Genomic DNA, 20,947 nt, shown 5'->3' with positions numbered 1-20,947 from the left:
GCCTTTCCATGGGGACCGCATGCAGTGTGTTTGGTGTCTTGGAACTGAAGAATTAGAACCTGTACAATTTTCAAATTATGTGGTCCTTTAATTTAAAAACAAAACCCCTAGAACCTTTGCTTTATAAATTGAGGTCTGAAAATTGAAGGTCTGTTTTGCTTCCACTGTGACACTATATTAAGAAATGTGGATTTATTGAGAAAAGAGTCAGAATAGAGAAGGAAACAGAGAACTCAGAGGTACCACTGTAGTTTGGCAAAGGCTGGGGGGAGTTAATTTGTCAATGCTGTTGGCTTTCAGTAGCCTGCAGCCATTCTCCTCCTGCGGCTGAGGGGGTATAAAGCTGTACTGGGTTGCTCTACTCTTCTTTTGTAGAATTCCAGCTCAGAGCCATCTCTTGATGTATAAGTATTTCGCAGACTAGGTTCCCAGGCAACTCCTGGAGGGCCAGAGGGGTTCCTTCCTTCATTATACCTGTCTGTTTGAATGAAAACCAGCAACGACATATTTTTCTTTAAATCTGGTTTATGGTCTATCATCCAAAAACCAGATTAGCTATTTCCGCACTCTCTCAACAGGCTCGAGTTCCTGGAAACTGAAACCTGGAGAGGGTGGAAGAGTGCCCGTGGGAGAACGGGAGAGCCTGCCGGGAACCGTGACTCCTGGGTTTTTAATGAGCTTCCTAAACAGCATGGTCATTAATTGGCAAGTGATGACCTTACGGAGAAACTACTGGTGAAAATGTAAAAGCCTTCTGTTAACAATGTGCCCACCAGGTGCGCATCTTATGGAGTATTTTCATTGCATTTCCAACACCTGGGAGGGTGTTGGGCAGAGGGCAGATGTTTAATAGATTTATTGAATAAGTTCAATTACATACAATTATATCAATGGAAGGGTCAGCAACACTATGAGGTTAGGGTTAGGGTTAGGCTTAGGGCCAGGGCCAGGGTCAGGGTCAGGGTCAGGGTCTTAGGGTTAGGGTTAAAATGCAAGTTCTGGGGTTGGGCAGATCTGGGTTCAGACCGTCGTTTACAAACTGTCTTTGTGCAAATCGTGTGTTTTTTTCCTAAGACTCAGCTTCTACCTTTATGAAACGGGGGTAGCAGTGGTGCTGATCCCAGAGGTTTTGTTGAGGCAAAACTCTTTTCTCAGTTCCTAGCATGCGTGAGTGCTCAATGCACTCAGTTAATATTATGGTTATTGACCCTGGAGATACTCCCCAAAGCTAAAGGCCAGAGGCCTGACAGGTGTGTTGAGGAGGTGGGTGCCTACTGTGAGCCCGAGGTGGCAGATAGCCAGAGGAATGGAACGGCTGATGCAGAGCGGGACTGTTTTCTCCTGCTTTAGACTTTTCTGTATTTTCTAGATTTTCTTAAAAGAACCATGTAGATGGTTTTGTACCCTGAAAACTTCCAACAAAAACCTTAAAGACCTTATCCATGCAAACATTTACTCTAAAAAGCTGGAGAATGGAACTGAAGACCTATTTTGGAGAACTTTCTGTATTCCCATTTCCTGGAATCTTCTGAAATGGAAACAAGTGGGGGAGGGGTGTGATCTGTACTAATTCTCTGAGCTCTTGGGTCTAATCACTGAGCATCCCTGCATCCCAGCTTCCTCCTGAGATCATGGGTACCTCTCAGTTCATAAATTCAACAATTCCTTACGTAAGTAAATAAACACACAAAATACTTACATCAGTGGCCAACAATTCCTCACTGTCATCAATACTGGCCACGGTGACCTCTCCTTGGCTCACAAAGGGGAAGTCAAAGGGGTTGGTTGAAATGAGAAGCAGGTCTGTGAAGCAGAAGGATCCCTTTAGCATCTTATGGACAACTGACTCTGAGTTTTTTTCCAATGTGATTGATTTGGAAGATGAGAATGATAACCAAGGAACTTACCCATAAGTTCCGGCTTCTTGTTTGACATGATTTGGTAAAAAATATGATAGCCTCTCTCACGGGATAACTGAAATGCCACCCTGGATTTTTCTAAGAGATCTAAGATAACAAAAAACGATGTGATTTTAGGGTCCCCAGGAGATGCCTCTGTGGCTAAATCCAAGGTGCCAGATAGAGTGTTTGGACTCACAGGTTTCAATGTCCGCTGACACCAGCTTTCCTGTGGCTCCAAAGTGAATGCGAATGAACGTCCCATGTCCAAAGACAGATTGAAAAACACAGTTATTTTCTTTCTATGGTACTGTAGCCAGCTTCTGTTAGGTACTACTGAGGATGGGTGGGCTGTGTAGGCTCACGGAGGAGGTGATGCCAGAAGCATGAGGACCTTCCTCCTCTCTGTTTGCTTGGCATCTGGTCCCCACGCTGGCTCAGCCAAGACTCAGGTAGCTCTGCCCAAAGCACCTGGCCCTGTTCCCACAGCTCTGGGGATGCCTGCAGGCTCCCTCTCAAGTCTCTGTTTGGGACCACCTCACACCTGACTGTCTCCTTGGTCTTTATCCTGCTCAAACTCTTTGTAACACCTTTGAACTGATAACCTGCTTGGACTATCTGACTTCTTTTTTGCCTCTGGATGTTACTTCTGACATTTCTTGCCTCAGTTTTCCTTACTACTTACTACATGCAAACCTAGCTCCCAGGCCAGGCCTCCTGGCTCCCCAGAGACCCACTCAGCACTTGGGTTCCCCCAATCTTGGAGAGTGAGGGGTGAAATTATATATAGTATATATGTGTGTGTGTATACTCCCTTCTTACATCATCTGCTTAATTGGTCGCTACCACTCTGTGAGCCAATTGGAGGGCAAAAATATTGCCTTGCTTGTTCACCCACAGACCCTGGAATGTAGTACATCCTCAGTAGTATTCTCAGTATTCTCTGAATGAAGCCTAAGGAGAGTTAATGAAGGACCAGTGTAGGTTTATGTGAATTATGTGTTCGCTCTTCAGGAGTTCTAGCTGCTGAATGCAAGTGCCTCTGGGTGCTTGCTCTACTGGCCAGTGAAATTAGATAGGAGACTGGATACTTGTTTATTTGCCAGTGTCGGAAGTAAATGCCTCTTTGGTTGAGCTAATCCTAAGTGAAACATTGAAGGATGGGACATATCCTTCAGTATCTTCAGTTTCAACTTCTTCCCAACTTTTGAGCTCTGCTGCTTCCACCAGGTTTTCCCTCCTCCCAGCACCTCCTGACTTGGAGAAGGTCAGATCTGCTAACTAACTTCACACTAAGGTTTTCATGGCTAATAAGTCAGTGGATACTGTTCAATGGACTTATGTATTTTAAAATGCTTCCACCTGAAGAGACCAATTTTAGCATAGAGAAGTCATTTTGTACTTGTGGAATTTGAATCTTGAATCCTTGTGACTTCAGGAGGCTCTGAGGTGATGCTGATTAGTTAGGGAAGGACAGCTAAATCTTCCTTCGGCTGGGAATAAGACAAAATGTTCTTTGAAGGGTTATCAGAATATCCCGGTTGGGCAGCTTGATCTGAAGCGCTTGGGGGTAGACTAAGGCCAGGTATATCCTAGTTTATGTGGCCATTTTTCATATTCAGCATTGGAGGAGAGGGTTTTCTTTCTGGGGGTCATTGACAATTGGGCTGAGTCTTAACGAATCCCAAAGAGTTGTCATTCCTCACGGTCTTGGCATTTCCAGAGGCCTCCAGGAGGGGGTTGGCCTGGATGATCTGGTCTTCCAGGGTTCCCTAATAATATGTGAGAAGAGGAAAAGAGAGGACTTTGGACGTCTTCCGAAGTAACTTCCCAGTGACTCAAAAGTGTGGATGCTCTGGAAAGGTCCCAGGGAGAGATGCCGCCCAGCTCAGGCTGGTGGCAGGTACAGTTGTGCTGGGTACCCACAGGCTCATCCCCACCCCACCCAAGGAGGCTTCAAGGTCCCATCGTAGAAGGAGTCTTAGCACAGCATCAAAGTGGCTTCTGGCCACACCAGATTCCAGGTTGGAGCCCTACCCGCTACCTCTCAATCTCCCAGATGGCCTTTCTTCTCTGATAACATTTTATTATAAATTATGGATTTGTAAAATATAGACCTCTGTTCCTGCATGCACCAGGACCCATTTATACAGATATTCGGGTTCAGAAGTAGAAACAGACTGTGAGCAATGAAAGTGACCCATATGATAGAAACAGTGGTTCTCAAAAAAATGTTTAAGTTGCATAAAATATTTTGTGAGAATTATTACGTAGAAATCCACTTATAGAAAGCAGAGTTTTTACCTTTTCCCCTTCCCCACATGATTGCTTGCCTTTCTGACTTCAGAGCTTTTTGGAAACTACTGTCCAGCCCAGTGGTTCTCAAAGTGTGATCCCTGGACAGGGCATGAACAATGGGAACATGACAGAAATGCAACATGCCAGGATTTTGAATGTGAGACAGGAATTTCAGTCAGAAATTCTGGGCCTGGGGACCAGCAATCCGTTGTTAACGAACCCTCCTGGTGATTCTGACGTGCACTCCAGTTTGAGAACCACTGGCCTAAACCATTCCTTCGCCAAAGGAGGATGTGGAGTTGTTCAAGGTCACTCGGCTGTTGCTGATGGAGCTGGTGCTAGAGCCCGAGTCCACAAGGTGGAGCCATTTCCTGCCTTGCCCCGTAAACACCCCCTGGGGCAGGACCTCGTGCTGTGCACAAAGCCCTGCAGACCCTTGGGGCTCACCTGGGGTTTCAGTTATACTCATTCCAGCAAGCCTTCCAGGTGCAGGAAGCTGCTCACCTGCATCTTGCCCGGCCGCTGCGCCTTCCTCTTCTCTCCAGTGACCGCAATTGCTGCAAAGTGCTGGATCACACGCTTGGTGTTCACTGTCTTCCCAGCCCCGGATTCTCCGCTGTTGATTTAAAAGTAAGTGAGAGGGACTTCCCTGGTGGTCCAGTGGTAAAGAACCCGCCTTGCAATGCAAGGGACGCGGGTTCAATCCCTGGTCAGGGAACTAAGATCCCACATGCCGCGGGGCAACCGAGCCCGCACGCCATAACTACTGAGCTTGCGCGCCTCAATCTGAGCCCACGTGCCACAAACTACAGAGCCCACGTGCTCTGGAGCCTGCGTGCCACAACTAGAGAAGAGAAAACCCGCCCGCCACAACTAGAGAGAAGCCTGTACACCACAGCGAAGAGCCCACGTGCCCCAACAAAAGATCCCGAGTGCTGCAACTAAGACCCGACACACCCAAAAATAAATAAAATATAATAAAGTAAAATAAAATAAAATAAAGTGAGATACACAGACATAGAGAACAGACTTGTAATTGCCAAGGGGACCAAGGAAAGGGGGAATGGAGGACAAATGGATTGAGAGTTTGGGATGAGTAGATGCAAACTATTAGATATAGAATGCATAACCAACAAGGTCCTACTGCATTGCACAGGGAACTATATTCAATACCTTGTGATAAAACAAAATGGAAAGGAATATGAAAAGGAATATATATGTATAACTGAATCACTTTGCTGTACAGCAGACATTAATACAACATTGTAAATCAAGTATACTTCAATAAAATAAATTTTTTTAAAAAAGTAAGTGAGCTAAAGGAGAGCAGAAGGAATGGACAGCCCCTTCCAAGTCATCATGGCAACAACACAGGTTACTGACGCGATGAGGACGGACTGGTTGTCTCGATCTAGAAATGCAGAAGGAAGCAGGACAGAATAAATAAACAACATACAGGCAGGATATGCAAATCAGGTAACATTGAGGGTAGACAGAGCCCATGAGTTCTAGTTCTGGCTTTGCCATTAACTAGTGGTGTGATGATTTGGGCATGTCGAATCTTCTTGGAGGCAATTTGTGCAGATTTCCCAAATGCTGGATGTGTAACGTGGGCAGCATGGGAAGTGAACGGTGAGTCCCACAGTGTGGAAGTTATTCGTGTTCACAGATCTTTACCTCCTCAATAGCGCTTTCTTATCTCCCTTTTCAACAAAGAAAGCAAGTCTCAGACTTAGAACTTGCAAGAAGCCACAGCTTCTAATTAGAATTTATGGACACTGATTTGTTGTCATTGCCTTTTTCTTTCACCTTTACTTTCTACTTGTGGACAGTGACCGTGGTTTTCCATTTACAAGAGTGTTATAGGTTGAATTGTGTTCCCCCCAACAAACTAATATGTTGAGGCCCTAACTAACCCCCAGTACCTCAAAATGTGACCTTATTTGGAAATAGGGTCATTGCAGATGTAATTAGTGAAGATGAGGTCATACTGGAGGAGGTGGGCCCCTAATCCAATATGACTGGTGTCCTTATAAAAAGAGAAATTTGGAGACAGATGAGAACACAATGTGAAGATGAAAGTGCAGATCAAGGTGATGATTCTATAAGCCAAGGGATGGCAAGGATGGCCAGCAAACCACCGGAAGCTGGGAGAGTGGCCTGGACCACATTCTCCCTCTCGGCCCTCAGAGGGAACCAACCCTGCTGACACCTTGATCTCAGACTTCCAGGCTCCAGAGCTGTGACACAATGCATTTCTGTTGCTTAGGCCACCCAGTGTGTAGTACTTGGTTACGGCAGTCCTAAGAAACTAATACTAATAGTGATATTATTCTTCCTTTTTTTAAAAAATAGTTTTCCTCCAGATCAAAGGGCAGATTTGTTCGGTTCCTATTTTGTTTATATTTTTGGCCACGCCACGTGGCATGTGGGATCTTAGTTCCCTGACCAGGTATCGAATCCGTGTCCCCTGCAGTGGAAGCACAGAGTCTTAACCATTGGACCACCAGGGAATTCCCTATTCTTCCTTTTTGAAATGGACGGAACTTCAGTCACTATAAGGAAAGATTTTAAATATGCAGAAATGGCCAGGATTGCGAATGTGACATTGGAATGGCTGAAGTTTGGGCAACATTGTCCTGGATGACTTTTAAGCATCTTCAGATCTCAGATGCTTGCTTCTACTTCTTCTCTCTGCACCAAGTCAAATCAGGTGAAAGTGGAACAGACCGAAGTGATGTTAGGCATGACAAGGGTGACAGTATTACCACATCTCTGCTATTTCATCTGCTATTCTGGAAATTTAAGGAGGAGAAAGAGGGAGCCTGAGAAAACAGGTGAAGGGAAGTTGCTGTGCCCATTTCTCCAACTTTGCATTCCTAAGTGGCTACTAATATAGTCTCTCTTCCAAGTGTGCTCCTGTTGGGGGTTTCTTTGGAGTTGGGGGCAGCGCATCTCCTTGTGCTTCACATCCACCCCCAGAGAAGCATGTACTTAGTGTGGCTTCAGTCCCAAGCTCTGGCTTAAGAACCGTGACTGGTAATGGAAGATACTGCGCCCCTGGCTTTCCATCCTGACATCCTCTGAATCTACTGAGGTCACTTTGGTCATTGCACCGTTTGGATGACCAAAGCCTGTGAAGGGCTCGAGTAATTAACTAAGAACCAGTGCAGTTAAAGGACTTGAATACTTCACTAAAACTATTTTTTAAAATATGGATTAAAGAAATTACTCACCAGTCAACATGAACTGATAGGCGTTGTCAGAGATGGAGAAGATGTGCGGCGGGGCCTCCTGGTGCTTTTTCCCTCTGTAGGCCGTCACCACCTCAGGGTTGTACACCGGCAGCCACTGGTAGGTGTTGACGGTGACACAGAAGAGGCCTGAGTAGGTCTGAGAAAATCAGAAAATTCAACCTATGGATCTTGACTTTACTAAGAGAAGGAAATGGAATAAAGAGAGGTTGAAGGGTACTCACGTAGATCATCCAGGCTGCGTAATGCTCTTTGAGGTTGTACAACACTCCTGGCTCGTGTAGGTGGGTCATCATGGCCATGTCCTCGATCTTGTCAAATTTGGGAGGGTTCATGGGGAAGACTTGGTCACTGTTCGGAGTGAGTGTCTGGATATTGAGAGGAAAATCACATGATGAGTGGGAGAGCCGATGTGGTGACCTACCAGTGGGGTGAAAATGGTGAGATATTGTGGTGAGATTACCCCATTACCGTGGTTAACGTTATGGATCATTTCTGTGCCCAGAGATGATCCGTAAATAACTGTTCTTGATAAATCTAAGACTGGTCAAACTGTATAACGAATTCTGGTCTGATGCCCCCAAGTCAGCATGCCATTCTGTGTGCCAGAAGAGGGTTACAGGTGTGCAAAGTTATAGAGCCCTTCAGCCTCAGGGTGGCCAGGTGGAACTCAGGATGGCCAAGGCCACAGCAGCTTGCCTCTGTTTACCCCATTTGCTATGAGTGCTGCAAAGAGATCAAGCTTGGAAGATTGGAAAAAACTCTTCCAGTGTATTCTGTAAATCTCCACCTCAATACCTCTGCTCATGTGGGTCCCTTTGTCTGGAATATATCTACATTGAAATTACATCTAGCAACCTTCAAAGCTCTTCTGAAGTGCCACCTCTTCCATGACCTGTTTCTTCTCTCCCCTGTCTTTTCAAGGCTTCCAGAATTCCTTGCACCGCTGCCCTAATAGTTAAAACATTTGGACTTGAAGCATGGTCCATGCCTGAACAGTATTTTGAGACTATTACCTAATTTTCCCCTCTCTGTTTTCCCTCCCCTTTAAGCATACAACTGGCACTCCATTACTCAGGAAAGGTAGAAAATAGGGCATAAAAGCGAGAGAGCCTGTAAGCCTTTCTAGCGTTTGTTTTCCAAAAGCCCGAATCCTCAGAAGAGCTTTGAGGGTTTTACCGAAAAGATAAAAGGGAGGAGATTTGTTGATATAGACCAAATCTCTTGAGGAAAGGAAGCCCTTCTGCCCCACCGCCCTAAACTAGAGAGAGAGGGACATCCAAAATAGCATAAGGAAGATGGAAAAATCTGTGTGTCCTGAAGGTTCAGAAACTGGGGCGCTCCTTCCACTTCCGGGACTGCAGGGCCTGCGGTCTCCCGGGCTCCCGCACGCACCGACTTGCCAACGAGACAAAGGACGGGGGCGCGCTGCCAACGGCGACGCGTGGCGTCATGCGTCGCGGGGCGCGCCTCGGCCTGCGCGCTTGCACGCGTCCTGGGAGCCGCTGACGGGCCTGCGCGCCGGTGCGGAGCCGGAGGCGGGCCGCGGGGGCCCAAAGACGGAGAGGGCGGGGCCGGCTCCGGGACCGAGGCGGCAACACGCCGAGCGAGCGCCTGTGCCCGAGGGCAGCGATGCTGTGGTTCCAGGGCGCCATTCCGGCCGCCATCGCGTCGGCCAAGAGGAGTGGCGCGGTCGTCGTGGTGTTCGTGGCAGGTGATGATGAACAGGCTACACAGATGGCTGCAAGTTGGGAAGATGAGAAAGTGACAGAAGCATCTTCCAACAGTTTTGTTGCTGTGAAAATCGATACCAAAAGTCAAGCCTGCCTACAGTTTTCACAGATCTATCCTGTAGTGTGTGTTCCATCCAGTTTCTTTATTGGAGACAGTGGAATTCCCTTGGAAGTAATAGCAGGAAGTGTTCCTGCAGATGAACTTGTTACCAGAATCCACAAAGTCCGGCAGATGCACTCGTTAAAAGGTGAAATATCAGTGGCAAATAGTGGCCAGTGAGAAAGTTCAGTCTCTACTCCATCCACCTCATTTGATCAGAACAACACTTCTGAAAACTGTCAGTCCAGAAATGTAGAGCTCTGTGAGACACCACCCACTTCTGATACAAAGTCAGATTCTGCAACAGGAGGAGAAATTTCAGGCCAGGCCACTGTGTCTCCAGAGCCTGGTGGATGTTCAAATCAGAGACCTACAGAGGAGCTCACCGTCAGAGTGGAAAGACTAACCAAAAAACTTGAAGAAAAGAGAGAAGAGAAAAGGAAAGAGGAAGAACAGAGAGAGATTAAGGAGGAAATTGAGAGGAGGAAAACTGGAAAAGAAATGTTGGATTATAAAAGAAAGCAAGAAGAAGAATTAACAAAAAGAGTGTTAGAGGAAAGGAACAGAGAAAAGGCAGAAGATAGGGCAGCTCGAGAGCGTATAAAACAGAAGATTGCACTGGACCGTGCAGAGAGAGCTGCTCGTTTTGCAAAGACAAAGGAAGAAGTAGAAGCTGCTAAAGCTGCTGCCCTGCTGGCCAAACAGGCAGAAATGGAAGTCAAGAGAGACTCTTCCACAACAGAAGGAAGCAGTGTTGCGAGAATTCAATTCCGTCTTCCTGATGGTTCTTCCTTCACAAATCAGTTCCCTTCTGATGCTCCTCTAGAAGCAGCAAGGCAGTTTGCTGCACAGACTGTTGGCAACACTTACGGTAATTTTTCATTAGCGACAATGTTTCCCAGGAGGGAATTTACCAAAGAAGATTATAAAAAGAAATTACTGGATTTGGAACTTGCCACAAGTGCTTCAGTGGTACTGTTGCCAGCAGGAAGACCAACTACATCCATGGTACATTCTTCCAGTGGCGACTTTTGGACATTCTTGGGGACAGTACTTTACCCATTCCTTGCCATCTGGAGATTGATTAGCAACTTCTTATTTAGTAATCCTCCTCCTGCACAGACCTCGGTGAGAGCAGCATCATTGGAATCCTCAAACCTTGCATCCTCTAGCAACTCAGAAAAAAGGGAACCAGTCAGAAAAAGAGTGCTGGAGAAACGGGGGGAAGACTTTAAAAAGGAGGGCAAGATATATAGATTGAGGACTCAAGACGATGGTGAAGATGAAAACAACACTTGGAATGGAAATTCTACTCAACAGATGCAGTGTGACAAGGACAATATGTGCAGTAATCATTGTTTCTCTTATGATTTAAGTCAACTAAAACTCTACTGGAGAAGTGGGACTGCTTTATGTTTTCCAACTCATCTACAAAGTGTCTCTTTATTCCTGCTTAGTGGGTTAAAGTTGTTTAACCTCAGATAAGTCAAGAGATAAAATAACTGGCTGCTAGGTCCTTGTATATGGTAAGCAACTGCTAGAAGCCTAAAATAGCAAAAGGTCTGCGACAGCCTCCCTTTATCAGCTTTCTTGTTTAGTATTTCATATGCCCATTAGCCCTGTGCTCTCAGATGATATGTTTTGTTTAGGGCTGTTTTGCTCCAGAACTCCTCAGCCCACACAAAGTAACTGGTGTGTCACTGAATAATTTGATCTTGAGTCAGAGCGTTTTAACTAGCCAATCAGATGATAATTTGGGTTTAACTTTTCTCTTCTTGCTCATCAGCTGCAAGCAAAATCTTGTAGTTTTTAATCTTACTTAAACACTGGATAAAAAAATCTTTTCCAAAAAAAAAAGAAACTGGGGCTTGTTTCTTAGCAATCCTTCAGGGGGGGCAGTGACACCCCATGTGGTATTACTGAAAATGTGGCATGGCTCTGGGGAGGGGACCCCAATAGTAACTCCAGAAAATTTATTTCCGGCCCTGTGAAAAGAGGCTGACACCAGAGGTTAAGTTTAATAATAACAATCATCATCATCATCATCGTCATCATCATCTGTCTTGTATGCTTGAATTTGTGAACTGCGATTCATACCTACCATGTACTCTTTTTTAAAAAAATTATTTTATTTATTTATTTTTGGCTGCGTTGGGTCTTCCTTACTGCACACGGGCTTTTCTCTAGTTGTGGCGAGTGGGGGCTACTCTTCGTTGCGGTGCACGGTCTTCTCATTGTCATGGCTTCTCTTGTTGCAGAGCACAGGCTCTAGGCACACGGGCTTCAGTAGTTGTGGCGCACGGGCTGAGTAGTTGTGGCTCGCGGGCTCTAGAGTGCAGGCTCAGTAGTTGTGGCGCACGGGCTTAGTTGCTCCGCGGCATGTGGGATCTTCTGGGACCGGGGATTGACCCCGTGTCCCCTGCATCGGCAGGCGGATTCTTAACCTCTGTGCCACCAGGGAAGTCCCCATACCCGCCGTGTACTCTTGATTCCTACACTAGATGATAAACTTTGGGGAAGCGGGACTGAGATTTGCTCATATTTGCAGAGTGATAGACACTGTGACCTAGACATGGTGCGTGTCCAGTAAGGATTGAATTGAATGGTGCTCTGTAATTCTCTGCATTAAATTAGGCATTGCCTCTGGAGCTCCCTCTGTAAGTCACTCTGCAGCCTAGAGAGTTCTCTTTGGTATATTCGCCCATCCAGCAGCAATCTGTATCAATCTCTCCCTTAAACAGTCCAAACTCTTCCACCACCACCTTCCCCTTTCTCCAAAGCAAACATCATAAAAACTCTCAAAGCCCAAGTCCTCGAAGGAAAGAGCCAGAGGAAAGGTATGTGCCATGGCAGTTTTTACCTGCGACTTCACTCAGAGTAGATCAATGTGAGTCTTGTTCTATCTTCAGATTCCTATGGGCCAGCATGCAATTTCTACTATTCTACTCCAAAGGCAAAGGGGGATGCCCATGTTAGCAAGGACATCTGAGATCAACACTTACCCGGTTGTCGAGGGTCTCGACTGTGACTTTGTCATTTTCCTTGCTCTGGATCATACCTTTCACATAAAATTCCTTATCATCCACTGCAAAGCAAGCTTTCTTAGAATCAAATGGGAGATTTGGAGCCTCGATTCTCTCCTTCTCTGATTTCCACAGGTAGGGAGCTGCTTCTCCAAAAATGGCCATCTCTGCATCAGAGCTCATGACTGCAGGGGCTGGGAAGACCAGGGCTGCTGAATCTGGAGCTTTGGGGAGCTCCATCCTGTTATTTCCATTCAGACAGGGGGCCAGATTCAAAAGTTCCTGGGATTAACCTACGTTCTGAGGAATCCAGGACCTGGTATAGGGGCCTAGAGTGGGCAAGTGGGGGTGAGCTAAAGGAGATATTTTACTCCAAGAAAAAAGTTTGAGGGGACATCTCTTAGTCCAGCTCCAGGTGTGGAAGTCTAAACCAATTAGAGGAAGACAAGCTGAGCCTAATAAAGGAGGCCTCAGAAAATACTTCCTTAATTACACATCACATTTGAGCCTCATGATCTCGGTGTCATTCCCAAATCTTAAGGGTGTCTGAAAAGAATTACTGGAATGTTGATAATTCCTAGTAGAAAGTTCAGATAGCCCAGTGAAAAGTAATGACTTGAACATAAAGTACTGCCACACTTGTTTAGCCAATTACAGGCAACAAGGTGATAGGAGACATTATGGCCTAGTGCAATGGTTCCAAACTTTAATATGCACCAGAATTACCTGGAGAGCTTGTTAAAACACAGATTTCTGGGCCTCACCCCCAGAGCTTCTGATTCAGTAGGTATGGGATGGGGCCTGAGAATATGCATTTCTAGCAAGTTCTTAGGCAATGCTTGTGGTGAATTCATCAGCTGATGGTGAATTCATCATTGTGGTCCAGGGACCACACTCTGAGAACTGCTGGTGTAGGGCCTTCTGACTCCAAGAGTGGTCCTTGAACACGTTGCATCAGCATCACCGAGGAGTTGTTAGACATTCAGAATCTCAGAACCACCCCGCATTACAAAACCAGAATCTGCACTTTAACAAGATCTCCAGGTGATTTCTAGGCATAGTAGAGTTGAGAAGTACTGGGCTTAAGGCAGGGGTCTCCAAACTTTAGTTATGTGTAGCAGTGTCGGGGTGTGACAAACAGTGTTTAATTAAATACCTGCTTTAGAACTCACTGCTTAGCCTGTGTGTGTGTGTGCATGTACGTGTATGGTGTGTTTATGTATCTTTCTGCCTCTCTCTCTCTGTCCACCCTCCCGCTCATCCCCCCCTGTCACTTCTTTCCAAACCATCCCCTTTCATAGACCTTCTCTGTATGTGTTTTCCTTGCTTAGAAGCTAGAAAAATTTGGCTTAAAGTCCCGGCACTGAACTTGGTCAAACCACTTAACTTCTTTGGGCCACTAATTTCACTTAAAATGAAGAAGCAAGCCTAGCTCATTTCTAAGGCCCCTGCAGGTTGTGTGACTTTTCTGGTTCCTTTTCCTCATCTGCATTTGCTTTTCCTGTTCCCTCTGGACCTCTTCCCGTATCCTTCCTGACCCTCTACTTCTTTTCCCCACAACTCTTCCCCTTCTCCCTTTCTTTCTCTGCTTTTTCCTTTCCATACATTCTTCTGTAAGTGACCATAAAATGGAGTTCAATTACACACATGTATCCCCATATCTCTCTTAAGAAATAGGTCATATGTTTTGAATAAAGCCTTTTATGTTTCCTATTAAAAGTGGGAAAATTGAACATTTTATGGTTGTCTCTTGGAACTTCCCCCGCCCTCAATCTTACACTTTATGAAATTACTCTTCATTGGTAACTGACTGTTGTTTCAATATCCCTCCTTGAGATTCTGGGGGGATCTAGTCCTACAGAAAGAGGAGCAACTGCTTCCCTCTGGATCTTATTCAGGATAAGTTGCATTTCGATTTTACTTTGGCCAGCGGCTCTGCTGAACCATCTGTGTGCTCGTGGTTAAGTTTTCATAGTTAAGAGATTGGAGCTCAATATAGCACCGCAAAGAGGACCTCTGGCTTGCAGGCTTCATGCGGTTTAAATTTTCTCAGTTACTGCCTGGTGGAGAGGAAGAATTCATCCATATTGTTTCCTCATCTGTGAAGATAGTCCCTACTTTTGTGGCTTAAGTGAGTTTTACGACAGCAGCAGTTCTCAAGCTTTGTTTTCTCAGAACCCCTTCACACTCTTAAAAACCATTGAGAACCCAGTGAGTTTGGTTTATGCAGGTCATATCTACCAATATTTATGGTATTAGAGGTCAAAATTGAGAAAATCTAATTCATTTAAAGTTCCTATCAAATTCATTGCATGTTAACATTAATGACATATTTTTATGAAAAGGACTATATTTTCCAAAACAAAAAAATTAGTGGCAAGAGTACCGTTGTTTTTCATTTTTGCAACTCACTTTAATGTCTGCTGAGTAGAAGATGGATGGATTTTCATGCCTGCTTCTGTATTCTGTCTGTTGCTGTATGGTTTTTTGTTTTTTGGTTAAAGTAGATATAGAAAATCTTTCACAGATATATAATTTGGAAAAGGAAAGAGTATTTTAATTGCCCTTTCACATAATTGTGGAAATTCTTTTTAGATACTATACCAAAACTTGACACGTGGTAGTTTCTGTGGTAGTTCCTTAAAGGCTAGTTGCAATGTAGAATCTGAAACCATATCAACAAACATTATGATCTGTTGGTCTGTGTTGAACTTTGAATGAAATTTTACCCATGTGTAAACATCATACATTGATCATTTGGAAAATATTGTTCACTGAATTATACAGAACTTCCAAATATTGGCACGTTTCATTATACAGTATAAAAAATCACAATCATTAATATCAGTACTGATCTCATTAGAAAATTCAAATATTAGGACGTTGTCAAGCTAATGATAGTAGATACAAGTCTTACAAAATTTTAAGTTTTGCTTGAAAACTCAACTATATCATTAGTAAAAAATACTGTCAGTAGTTTTCCTTGAAAGGATAAACACACTTGACTGCTTTTTGAGAAACTGTGTGCCAGATATACAAGTCTGAGAAACAATAGTTTGTCCGCTAGTCATTCTTTCAAGTAAAAATGGTGCTTCATGAATCAAGTGGCTGGTTCATCTTGCAACTCAGACAACTGCACATGTGTTTTTCCTTGAGACAAATGTCAAAGTCCAGTGTGCAAAAGGAGTGCTTTTCATGGACTTCCTGTTTGATCATGTAGAATATTATAAAGATGTGGATAAATTTGAGATGTAGTCAAATTAATACTTTCCACTGCTGCAAATTTTAGGTCATTTTTCAATGAAGCTGGCTTTTTAAAAAAATATTTATTTATTTATATTTATTTTTGGCTGCGTTGGGTCTTTGTTGCGCGTGCAGGCTTTGTCTAGTTGCGGCGAGTGCTACTCTTCGTTGCGGTGCGCGGGCTTCTAATTGCAGTGGCTTCTCTTGTTGCGGAGCATGGGCTCTAGGCATGCGGACTTCGGTAGTTGTGGCACACGGGCTCAGTGGTTGTGGCTCACGGGCTTAGTTGCTCCGCAGCATGTGGGATCTTCCCAGACCAGGGCTCGAACCCGTGTCCCCTGCATTGGCAGGCGGATTCTTAGCCACTGTGCCACCAGGGAAGTCCTGAAGCTGGCTTTTTAAATTAAAAAAAATTATTTTTCACTGTCAGTGTATGGCTGTGAAGAATACTATGACTATTAGTACAGCTTGGTGCCATGTGTTGATTTGTAATAAAGTGTCAGATCGTCTATCCATCCTTGCTTTTGCATCATTAAGTCAACACAGTGAAGAAAGCACATGGCATCTGGGTATTATGAAAATTGTTTTGACCTCATGTACCTCTTGAAAAGTTCTTAGGAATCTCCAAGGATCCATGGGCCACAGTTTGAGAATGGTTGCACTATAGTGTGAGGGAATCTCATCAGGCTGCAAGTGTATGATCTGATGTCATTTAGCTTGACTTAGTGTTCAGCCTGCTACCCAAAGTGTCGAAAGTTGATCCACATCAAAATCATCTGCAACAGAATCTCTGTGGTTGGGACTGAGGAAACTGAATTGTTCTCAAGGGCCTCAAACACAGTGATGTTTGGGAGCATTATTTTGCTTTTATAAAGCCACTCTTTCCAAAACCATGGCATAGTCCCAATGGTCCAATACAAAATGATTTTAGGCAACTATTTCTTAATTTTAATAGTTATATTAAAGTCTATTACCTTATTTCAGCAAAATGTAAGATGCCATCGATTGTAAGATAACCTATTTTGTGTCCCACTAATAAAGGAAAACACCCTGCTAATTACAGTACTCCTTTCATTGATTATAAGATGCATCCCAAGTTTAGAGATAATATTTTGTGAAAATGTGAAGAAAGTTAGAATAAAATAGAATAATATGTGCTAACGACTTAGAGACAGTGAAATATCTGTTTATAGTAGTGATATAAAGCAGTGTTTCTCAAACTTTGGTGGGCATAGGAATCCAACTGGGAATCTTGTTGAAATAGATATTCTGATTCAGCAGAGCTGGAGTAGAGTTTGAGATTCTGAATATCTAAATGTCTCAGCTGATGCTGAGATAGACTGTCCGGACTTTCATAGCAAGCATATAGGGTAACTTTGAAAAACACATCTAAGAAGAAAAAGGAATCAAGGTAAATCAAAATATTAAGTGAATTAGCAGTACTGGTCTTAAATGGGTATTGCAAAATTTGTGATAGTAGTATAAGAATGAAGTCTGAAGTTGGGGAAAGACTACAATGACTCATGGTCAAACTATACCTTTAGGTCTCTTAGAAAAACAAGACTTTCCATCTGGGATTCAAGTCACTGCGTGTGTTGAGGTGAAGATTTTTCTTCTTCCACCCACAGCTCTAACCATGACTCAGAATCCAGTATCTCCTACTTTTACTGCCTAGATGATGCATGAGTTGTCTCAGCGATATTCTTGCAAATGTGTTGTCCAGCCTACTCAAATGCCTTCAAGATGACTTTTTTCCCTTTTGAAAATTTTGGAAAATCATTTGGGGTAGTTTCTGCAGGCCAAAGATACTTCTTGCTTTAATCTGAAATCTGGCTCTCTGTGACTTCAGGATGTTTGATCCTCCTTTCGGCTCTTGGTAACAACAGAAAGAGTTCAAACCTTCTCCCCACAAGAAAACTCTTCACCCATTTGGTGGCTGCTCTGGATTCTCCTTAGCTTTTTTTTTTTTTTTTTTAATGTGGACCATTTTTCAAGTCTTTATTGAATTTGTTACAGTATTGCTTCTGTTTTATGTTTTGGTTTTTTGGCTGCAAGGCATGTAGGATCTTAGCTCCCAGACCAGGGATTGAGCCTGGAAGGCGAAGTCTTAACCACTGGACCTCCAGGGAAGTCCCTCCTTAGCTTTTTCTTTTCCAGGCTAAGTAGCCCCAGTGCTGTCTTCATCTGTTTCTTCCGTGATGTGCTTCTGCATCTCCTTTACCATCACAGTGAGTTCACTCCTGTTAATCTCTTAAGTGTGACATCCAGACCACATGTTGTCCTCCATCAGCATGTGCCCTCACCTCTCCTGACCTAGGTGTCATGCCCTCTGGCAGCCTCCTCACACCGATGGCTCACCACTCACTATCAAGCAAAGCCCCTCAACGCACGCAGTGTGCGTCCGGTTGCTAAGTCAGATCTTGTCCCCATATTTATACAACTGTACTCTGGGACCCAGTGCTAAAACCATGTATTCTTGGCTGATAAAACTTTCCCTTGTTAGGTCTCATCCAACTCTCTTGGCATGACTCATGGTGTCCCTGGAAACTCTACCCCCAGAAAGTCCCCTAATTATCTGCTTCTTGGTTTTGAGAGCTTGACCTGCTTCCAGCCCTACACAGCTGTGTCCCTCCAACCATCCCCTCTGTTCCTGTCTTTAGGGGTCTTCCAATGGGGATGGCCATCCCAGTCTCCCTGACCTCCAGCACCACCTTCTGAGTGCTCCCCAACCCCTCTTACTGCTGTCAGTGCGCTATGACACTGCTCTCAACTTTCAGCCCTCTCCTGGGAACTTCTCAGCTACTGCATCTTGTCAGCAACGGTGTGGTCATGACTTAATTATACTTTGGTTTCCTTGGTCCTAATTCATCTAGAATTACTTCCAATAAACACAAATCTTGAGGTGGGGGAGTAAGTTTTTTTTATTACTACAGTGGACATAGGTTTGAATCCATTTCTCCTTATTCTCTCAGCATCATTTGTGAGTAAAGACACAGCTGAGGGGATTCACGGGTGCGGCCTCTGCTCAAAACACAGCAAAGTTAGACTTGTGTGAAGACTGAATCTTGAGCCTACGAGCATCATGTTTGGGGCCAACCTAAGTATATTGACCTGGAGCTTGTGTGTCAAAGTTCTGCAGTGTGTTTTATTCCTGTTAGTGTGATGAGCAAATTTGGGAAGCCCTGCTTCCTTAGCTGCATATTTTGTAATCTGCCTTTAGTAATACTTAAGTAATGGATTTTAATTTCATCAGTTTCAGATTCCTCTGAGTGTGGCAAGAATGAGAATGTGTAGAACACTGTTTGCTAATTTCAATTATTGTATTCCCAATCAAGATGAAAGTGACTCTTACCTTCTTGGTTTCCAAAGCAATGGTTAGTGTCCTTCAGGAATGAAGTGGCTTCTGAGAGAGTGATTCCAGAAATCAAAACTAAACAAAACAAAGAACAAATGAACTATGAAGAGTTTAAATAAATCTAGAAATTGTACTTTTCTAAGTTTAGCTACATTTAAATAGTACACAGTGGATGGTGTGGGATGGAAATACATTTTCCATTTTTCCCTTCGGTTAAGTCATCATTCTTTAAATAATTGGGTAATTACAGCAGTGATTAACATTTTTTTGAGTATCTTCTGTGTGTGCAAAGTACCATGTCAGCTCCTTAAGGGGGTATAAAAAAGGATAAAGACAGTCTCTACCCTAAAGGAATGCAAAATTTAGGAACAGTTAAGAGAAATGCTCAAATAAATCTTTGAACAAGGAAGAATAATACAAATTCTGTAAGCGTCTAAATGAAGTGTTATGGGGACTTAGAGAGATGATGCTTCCGGCTGAGGGTAGGGGGCCGTGAGGGGTCAAAAAAGAAAGGAGGGAGGGAGGGGAATGATCCGGATTGTAACTTGGATGCTTTTAGACCAGAAGTTGAATTCTTTGGCAATGAGAGAAAAGTTGTGAATTATGGGCAAGACTTCTTTAAGAGGTCTAGGAAGGGCACTCTCTTAAATATCCTATATTCTCTTGGAGAAGATGAAGGTAGGGTAGCTGATAACTTACTTGGGACTAAGGAATCTCAGTCCAGAAGTTTATAACCTACATGAAGATCTCAGGATACCATAAGAGTCTGAATAATTTTCAATATCAAATTTAACTTAAACTTCCCATTTACCACACAGTACTTTTATGGAACCTGGGGAACATGTCGTGAAATACCATTTAGGCAGGAAGAGACATTTCAACACTTGCTTTCCTACTTTGGTCGTGTACTCTTGGTCTCTTCCTTTTATGAGTCTCTAATAATCTCCAGCTATATCCTAAAATTCTCACAACTTTCTCAGGAAAGGATTAAATGATTAAGTATCATATTCTGAATCCTTGGTTCAAACGAAATCACACTTGGAGGCAGAACCTCGGTTTTCTAATGCCAGCTCTGTAAAGTAGCTGTTGTAATTTCCTTGAGCTTTGGTTTCCTTCTGTAAATGAGACAGATGGACCAGAAAATCCCCAAGGTTTCTCTTAACCCTGTGAATGTATGACAGAAGGTATTCTGGTGAAGATGGTGGCCAGAAATCGAAGCATCGCAAGCTCCTAGAGCTACAGAACCCCTCTGAGGGATGCTCCTGCAGTGTCAGACATGACCCAGCCCAAAGTCCACAAGGCATGCCATGAATGAGCAGTCTGGACACTGGTCATTAATAAGCAAACGAGGATGCATTCTGAGGTGGATCAAATGCATGGGAGAATTTCTTCCCGCAATCATCTCCCAGAAATCCTGACATAAGAAAAAAATTTACATAACCAACCACAAAAATTTCAAATAATACTTCAAGGCAATCACAGAAGAGATATCACAAATTAGCATGTTTATTTGCTAACTGCAATTATAATACTGACCTAAACAATTAGAGGGGTAAGCACGTATTATATTCAGCTTTATATCCTGCAGGTTAGTTTTTTTTTTTTTGGTGTCATAATTGCTTATATTCTTGTCTTTTTACTCTTTGTAGAAGCTTCTTGAAAGGCCTCGCCATCTTGTCTCCCATATTGCCCTTAACACAGTTCCTTACGCTTAGTAGGCCCTCAGCAAAGGCTGCTGTGTTGCCTTCTCTCCTCTCCAGGTAACCTGATCAGGTATAATCACAGCTACATGGAGCAAAAAAGCGGGCACTTGTGAGCACTTACCTTGCGATGCTGTGGTCAAAGCAGTTTCGAAAGTGTGGCCCCCCAGCTCCCTTTATACTCCCAAATGCGCAAGCCCAGCACTCTAACGTGGCTGTATTGGGGGATCACCATTTACTCCTTAGATGTAAATGCATCGTAGCCCTGATCTTTCACTCTTGTTAAGTTACTTGGATAAATGACCAGCGGAGGCTGTATAATGCCAAGTCAGCTGCGTAGGGA

General features: G+C 43.9%; 2 long non-coding RNA genes and 1 pseudogene across 4 annotated transcripts; 1 reads left to right on the top strand and 2 right to left on the bottom strand.

The window, feature by feature from the left end:
- Positions 1 to 296: 296 nt before the first annotated feature.
- Positions 297 to 2,162, bottom strand: LOC309621344. 2 transcript variants are annotated; one of them, XR_014239948.1, is made up of 4 exons: positions 2,098 to 2,162; positions 1,908 to 2,006; positions 1,700 to 1,803; positions 297 to 478 (listed from the first exon to the last, which is right to left on the bottom strand). It is a non-coding gene; the product is annotated as an uncharacterized lncRNA (long non-coding RNA). The 2 variants fall into 2 exon arrangements; XR_014239949.1 differs by lacking the exon at positions 2,098 to 2,162 and having other exon boundaries at positions 1,908 to 2,045.
- Positions 2,163 to 4,648: 2,486 nt separating this feature from the next.
- On the bottom strand, positions 4,649 to 19,140 carry LOC309621352. The gene is made up of 4 exons (XR_014239957.1): positions 18,902 to 19,140; positions 7,433 to 7,818; positions 5,580 to 5,607; positions 4,649 to 4,812 (listed from the first exon to the last, which is right to left on the bottom strand). It is a non-coding gene; the product is annotated as an uncharacterized lncRNA (long non-coding RNA).
- On the top strand, positions 8,198 to 11,731 carry LOC309621349 (UBX domain-containing protein 4 pseudogene; annotated as a pseudogene). The gene has a single exon. The product of its transcript is annotated as a UBX domain-containing protein 4 pseudogene (transcript).
- Positions 19,141 to 20,947: the final 1,807 nt, after the last annotated feature.

This window comes from Balaenoptera borealis, assembly GCF_965194805.1.
Source record: "Balaenoptera borealis genome assembly, contig: HAP1_SCAFFOLD_332, whole genome shotgun sequence".
NCBI lineage: Eukaryota > Metazoa > Chordata > Mammalia > Artiodactyla > Balaenopteridae > Balaenoptera > Balaenoptera borealis.
The sequence above is the reverse complement of the archived record's forward strand: the minus strand, read 5'-3'. Positions and strand labels throughout refer to the sequence as shown.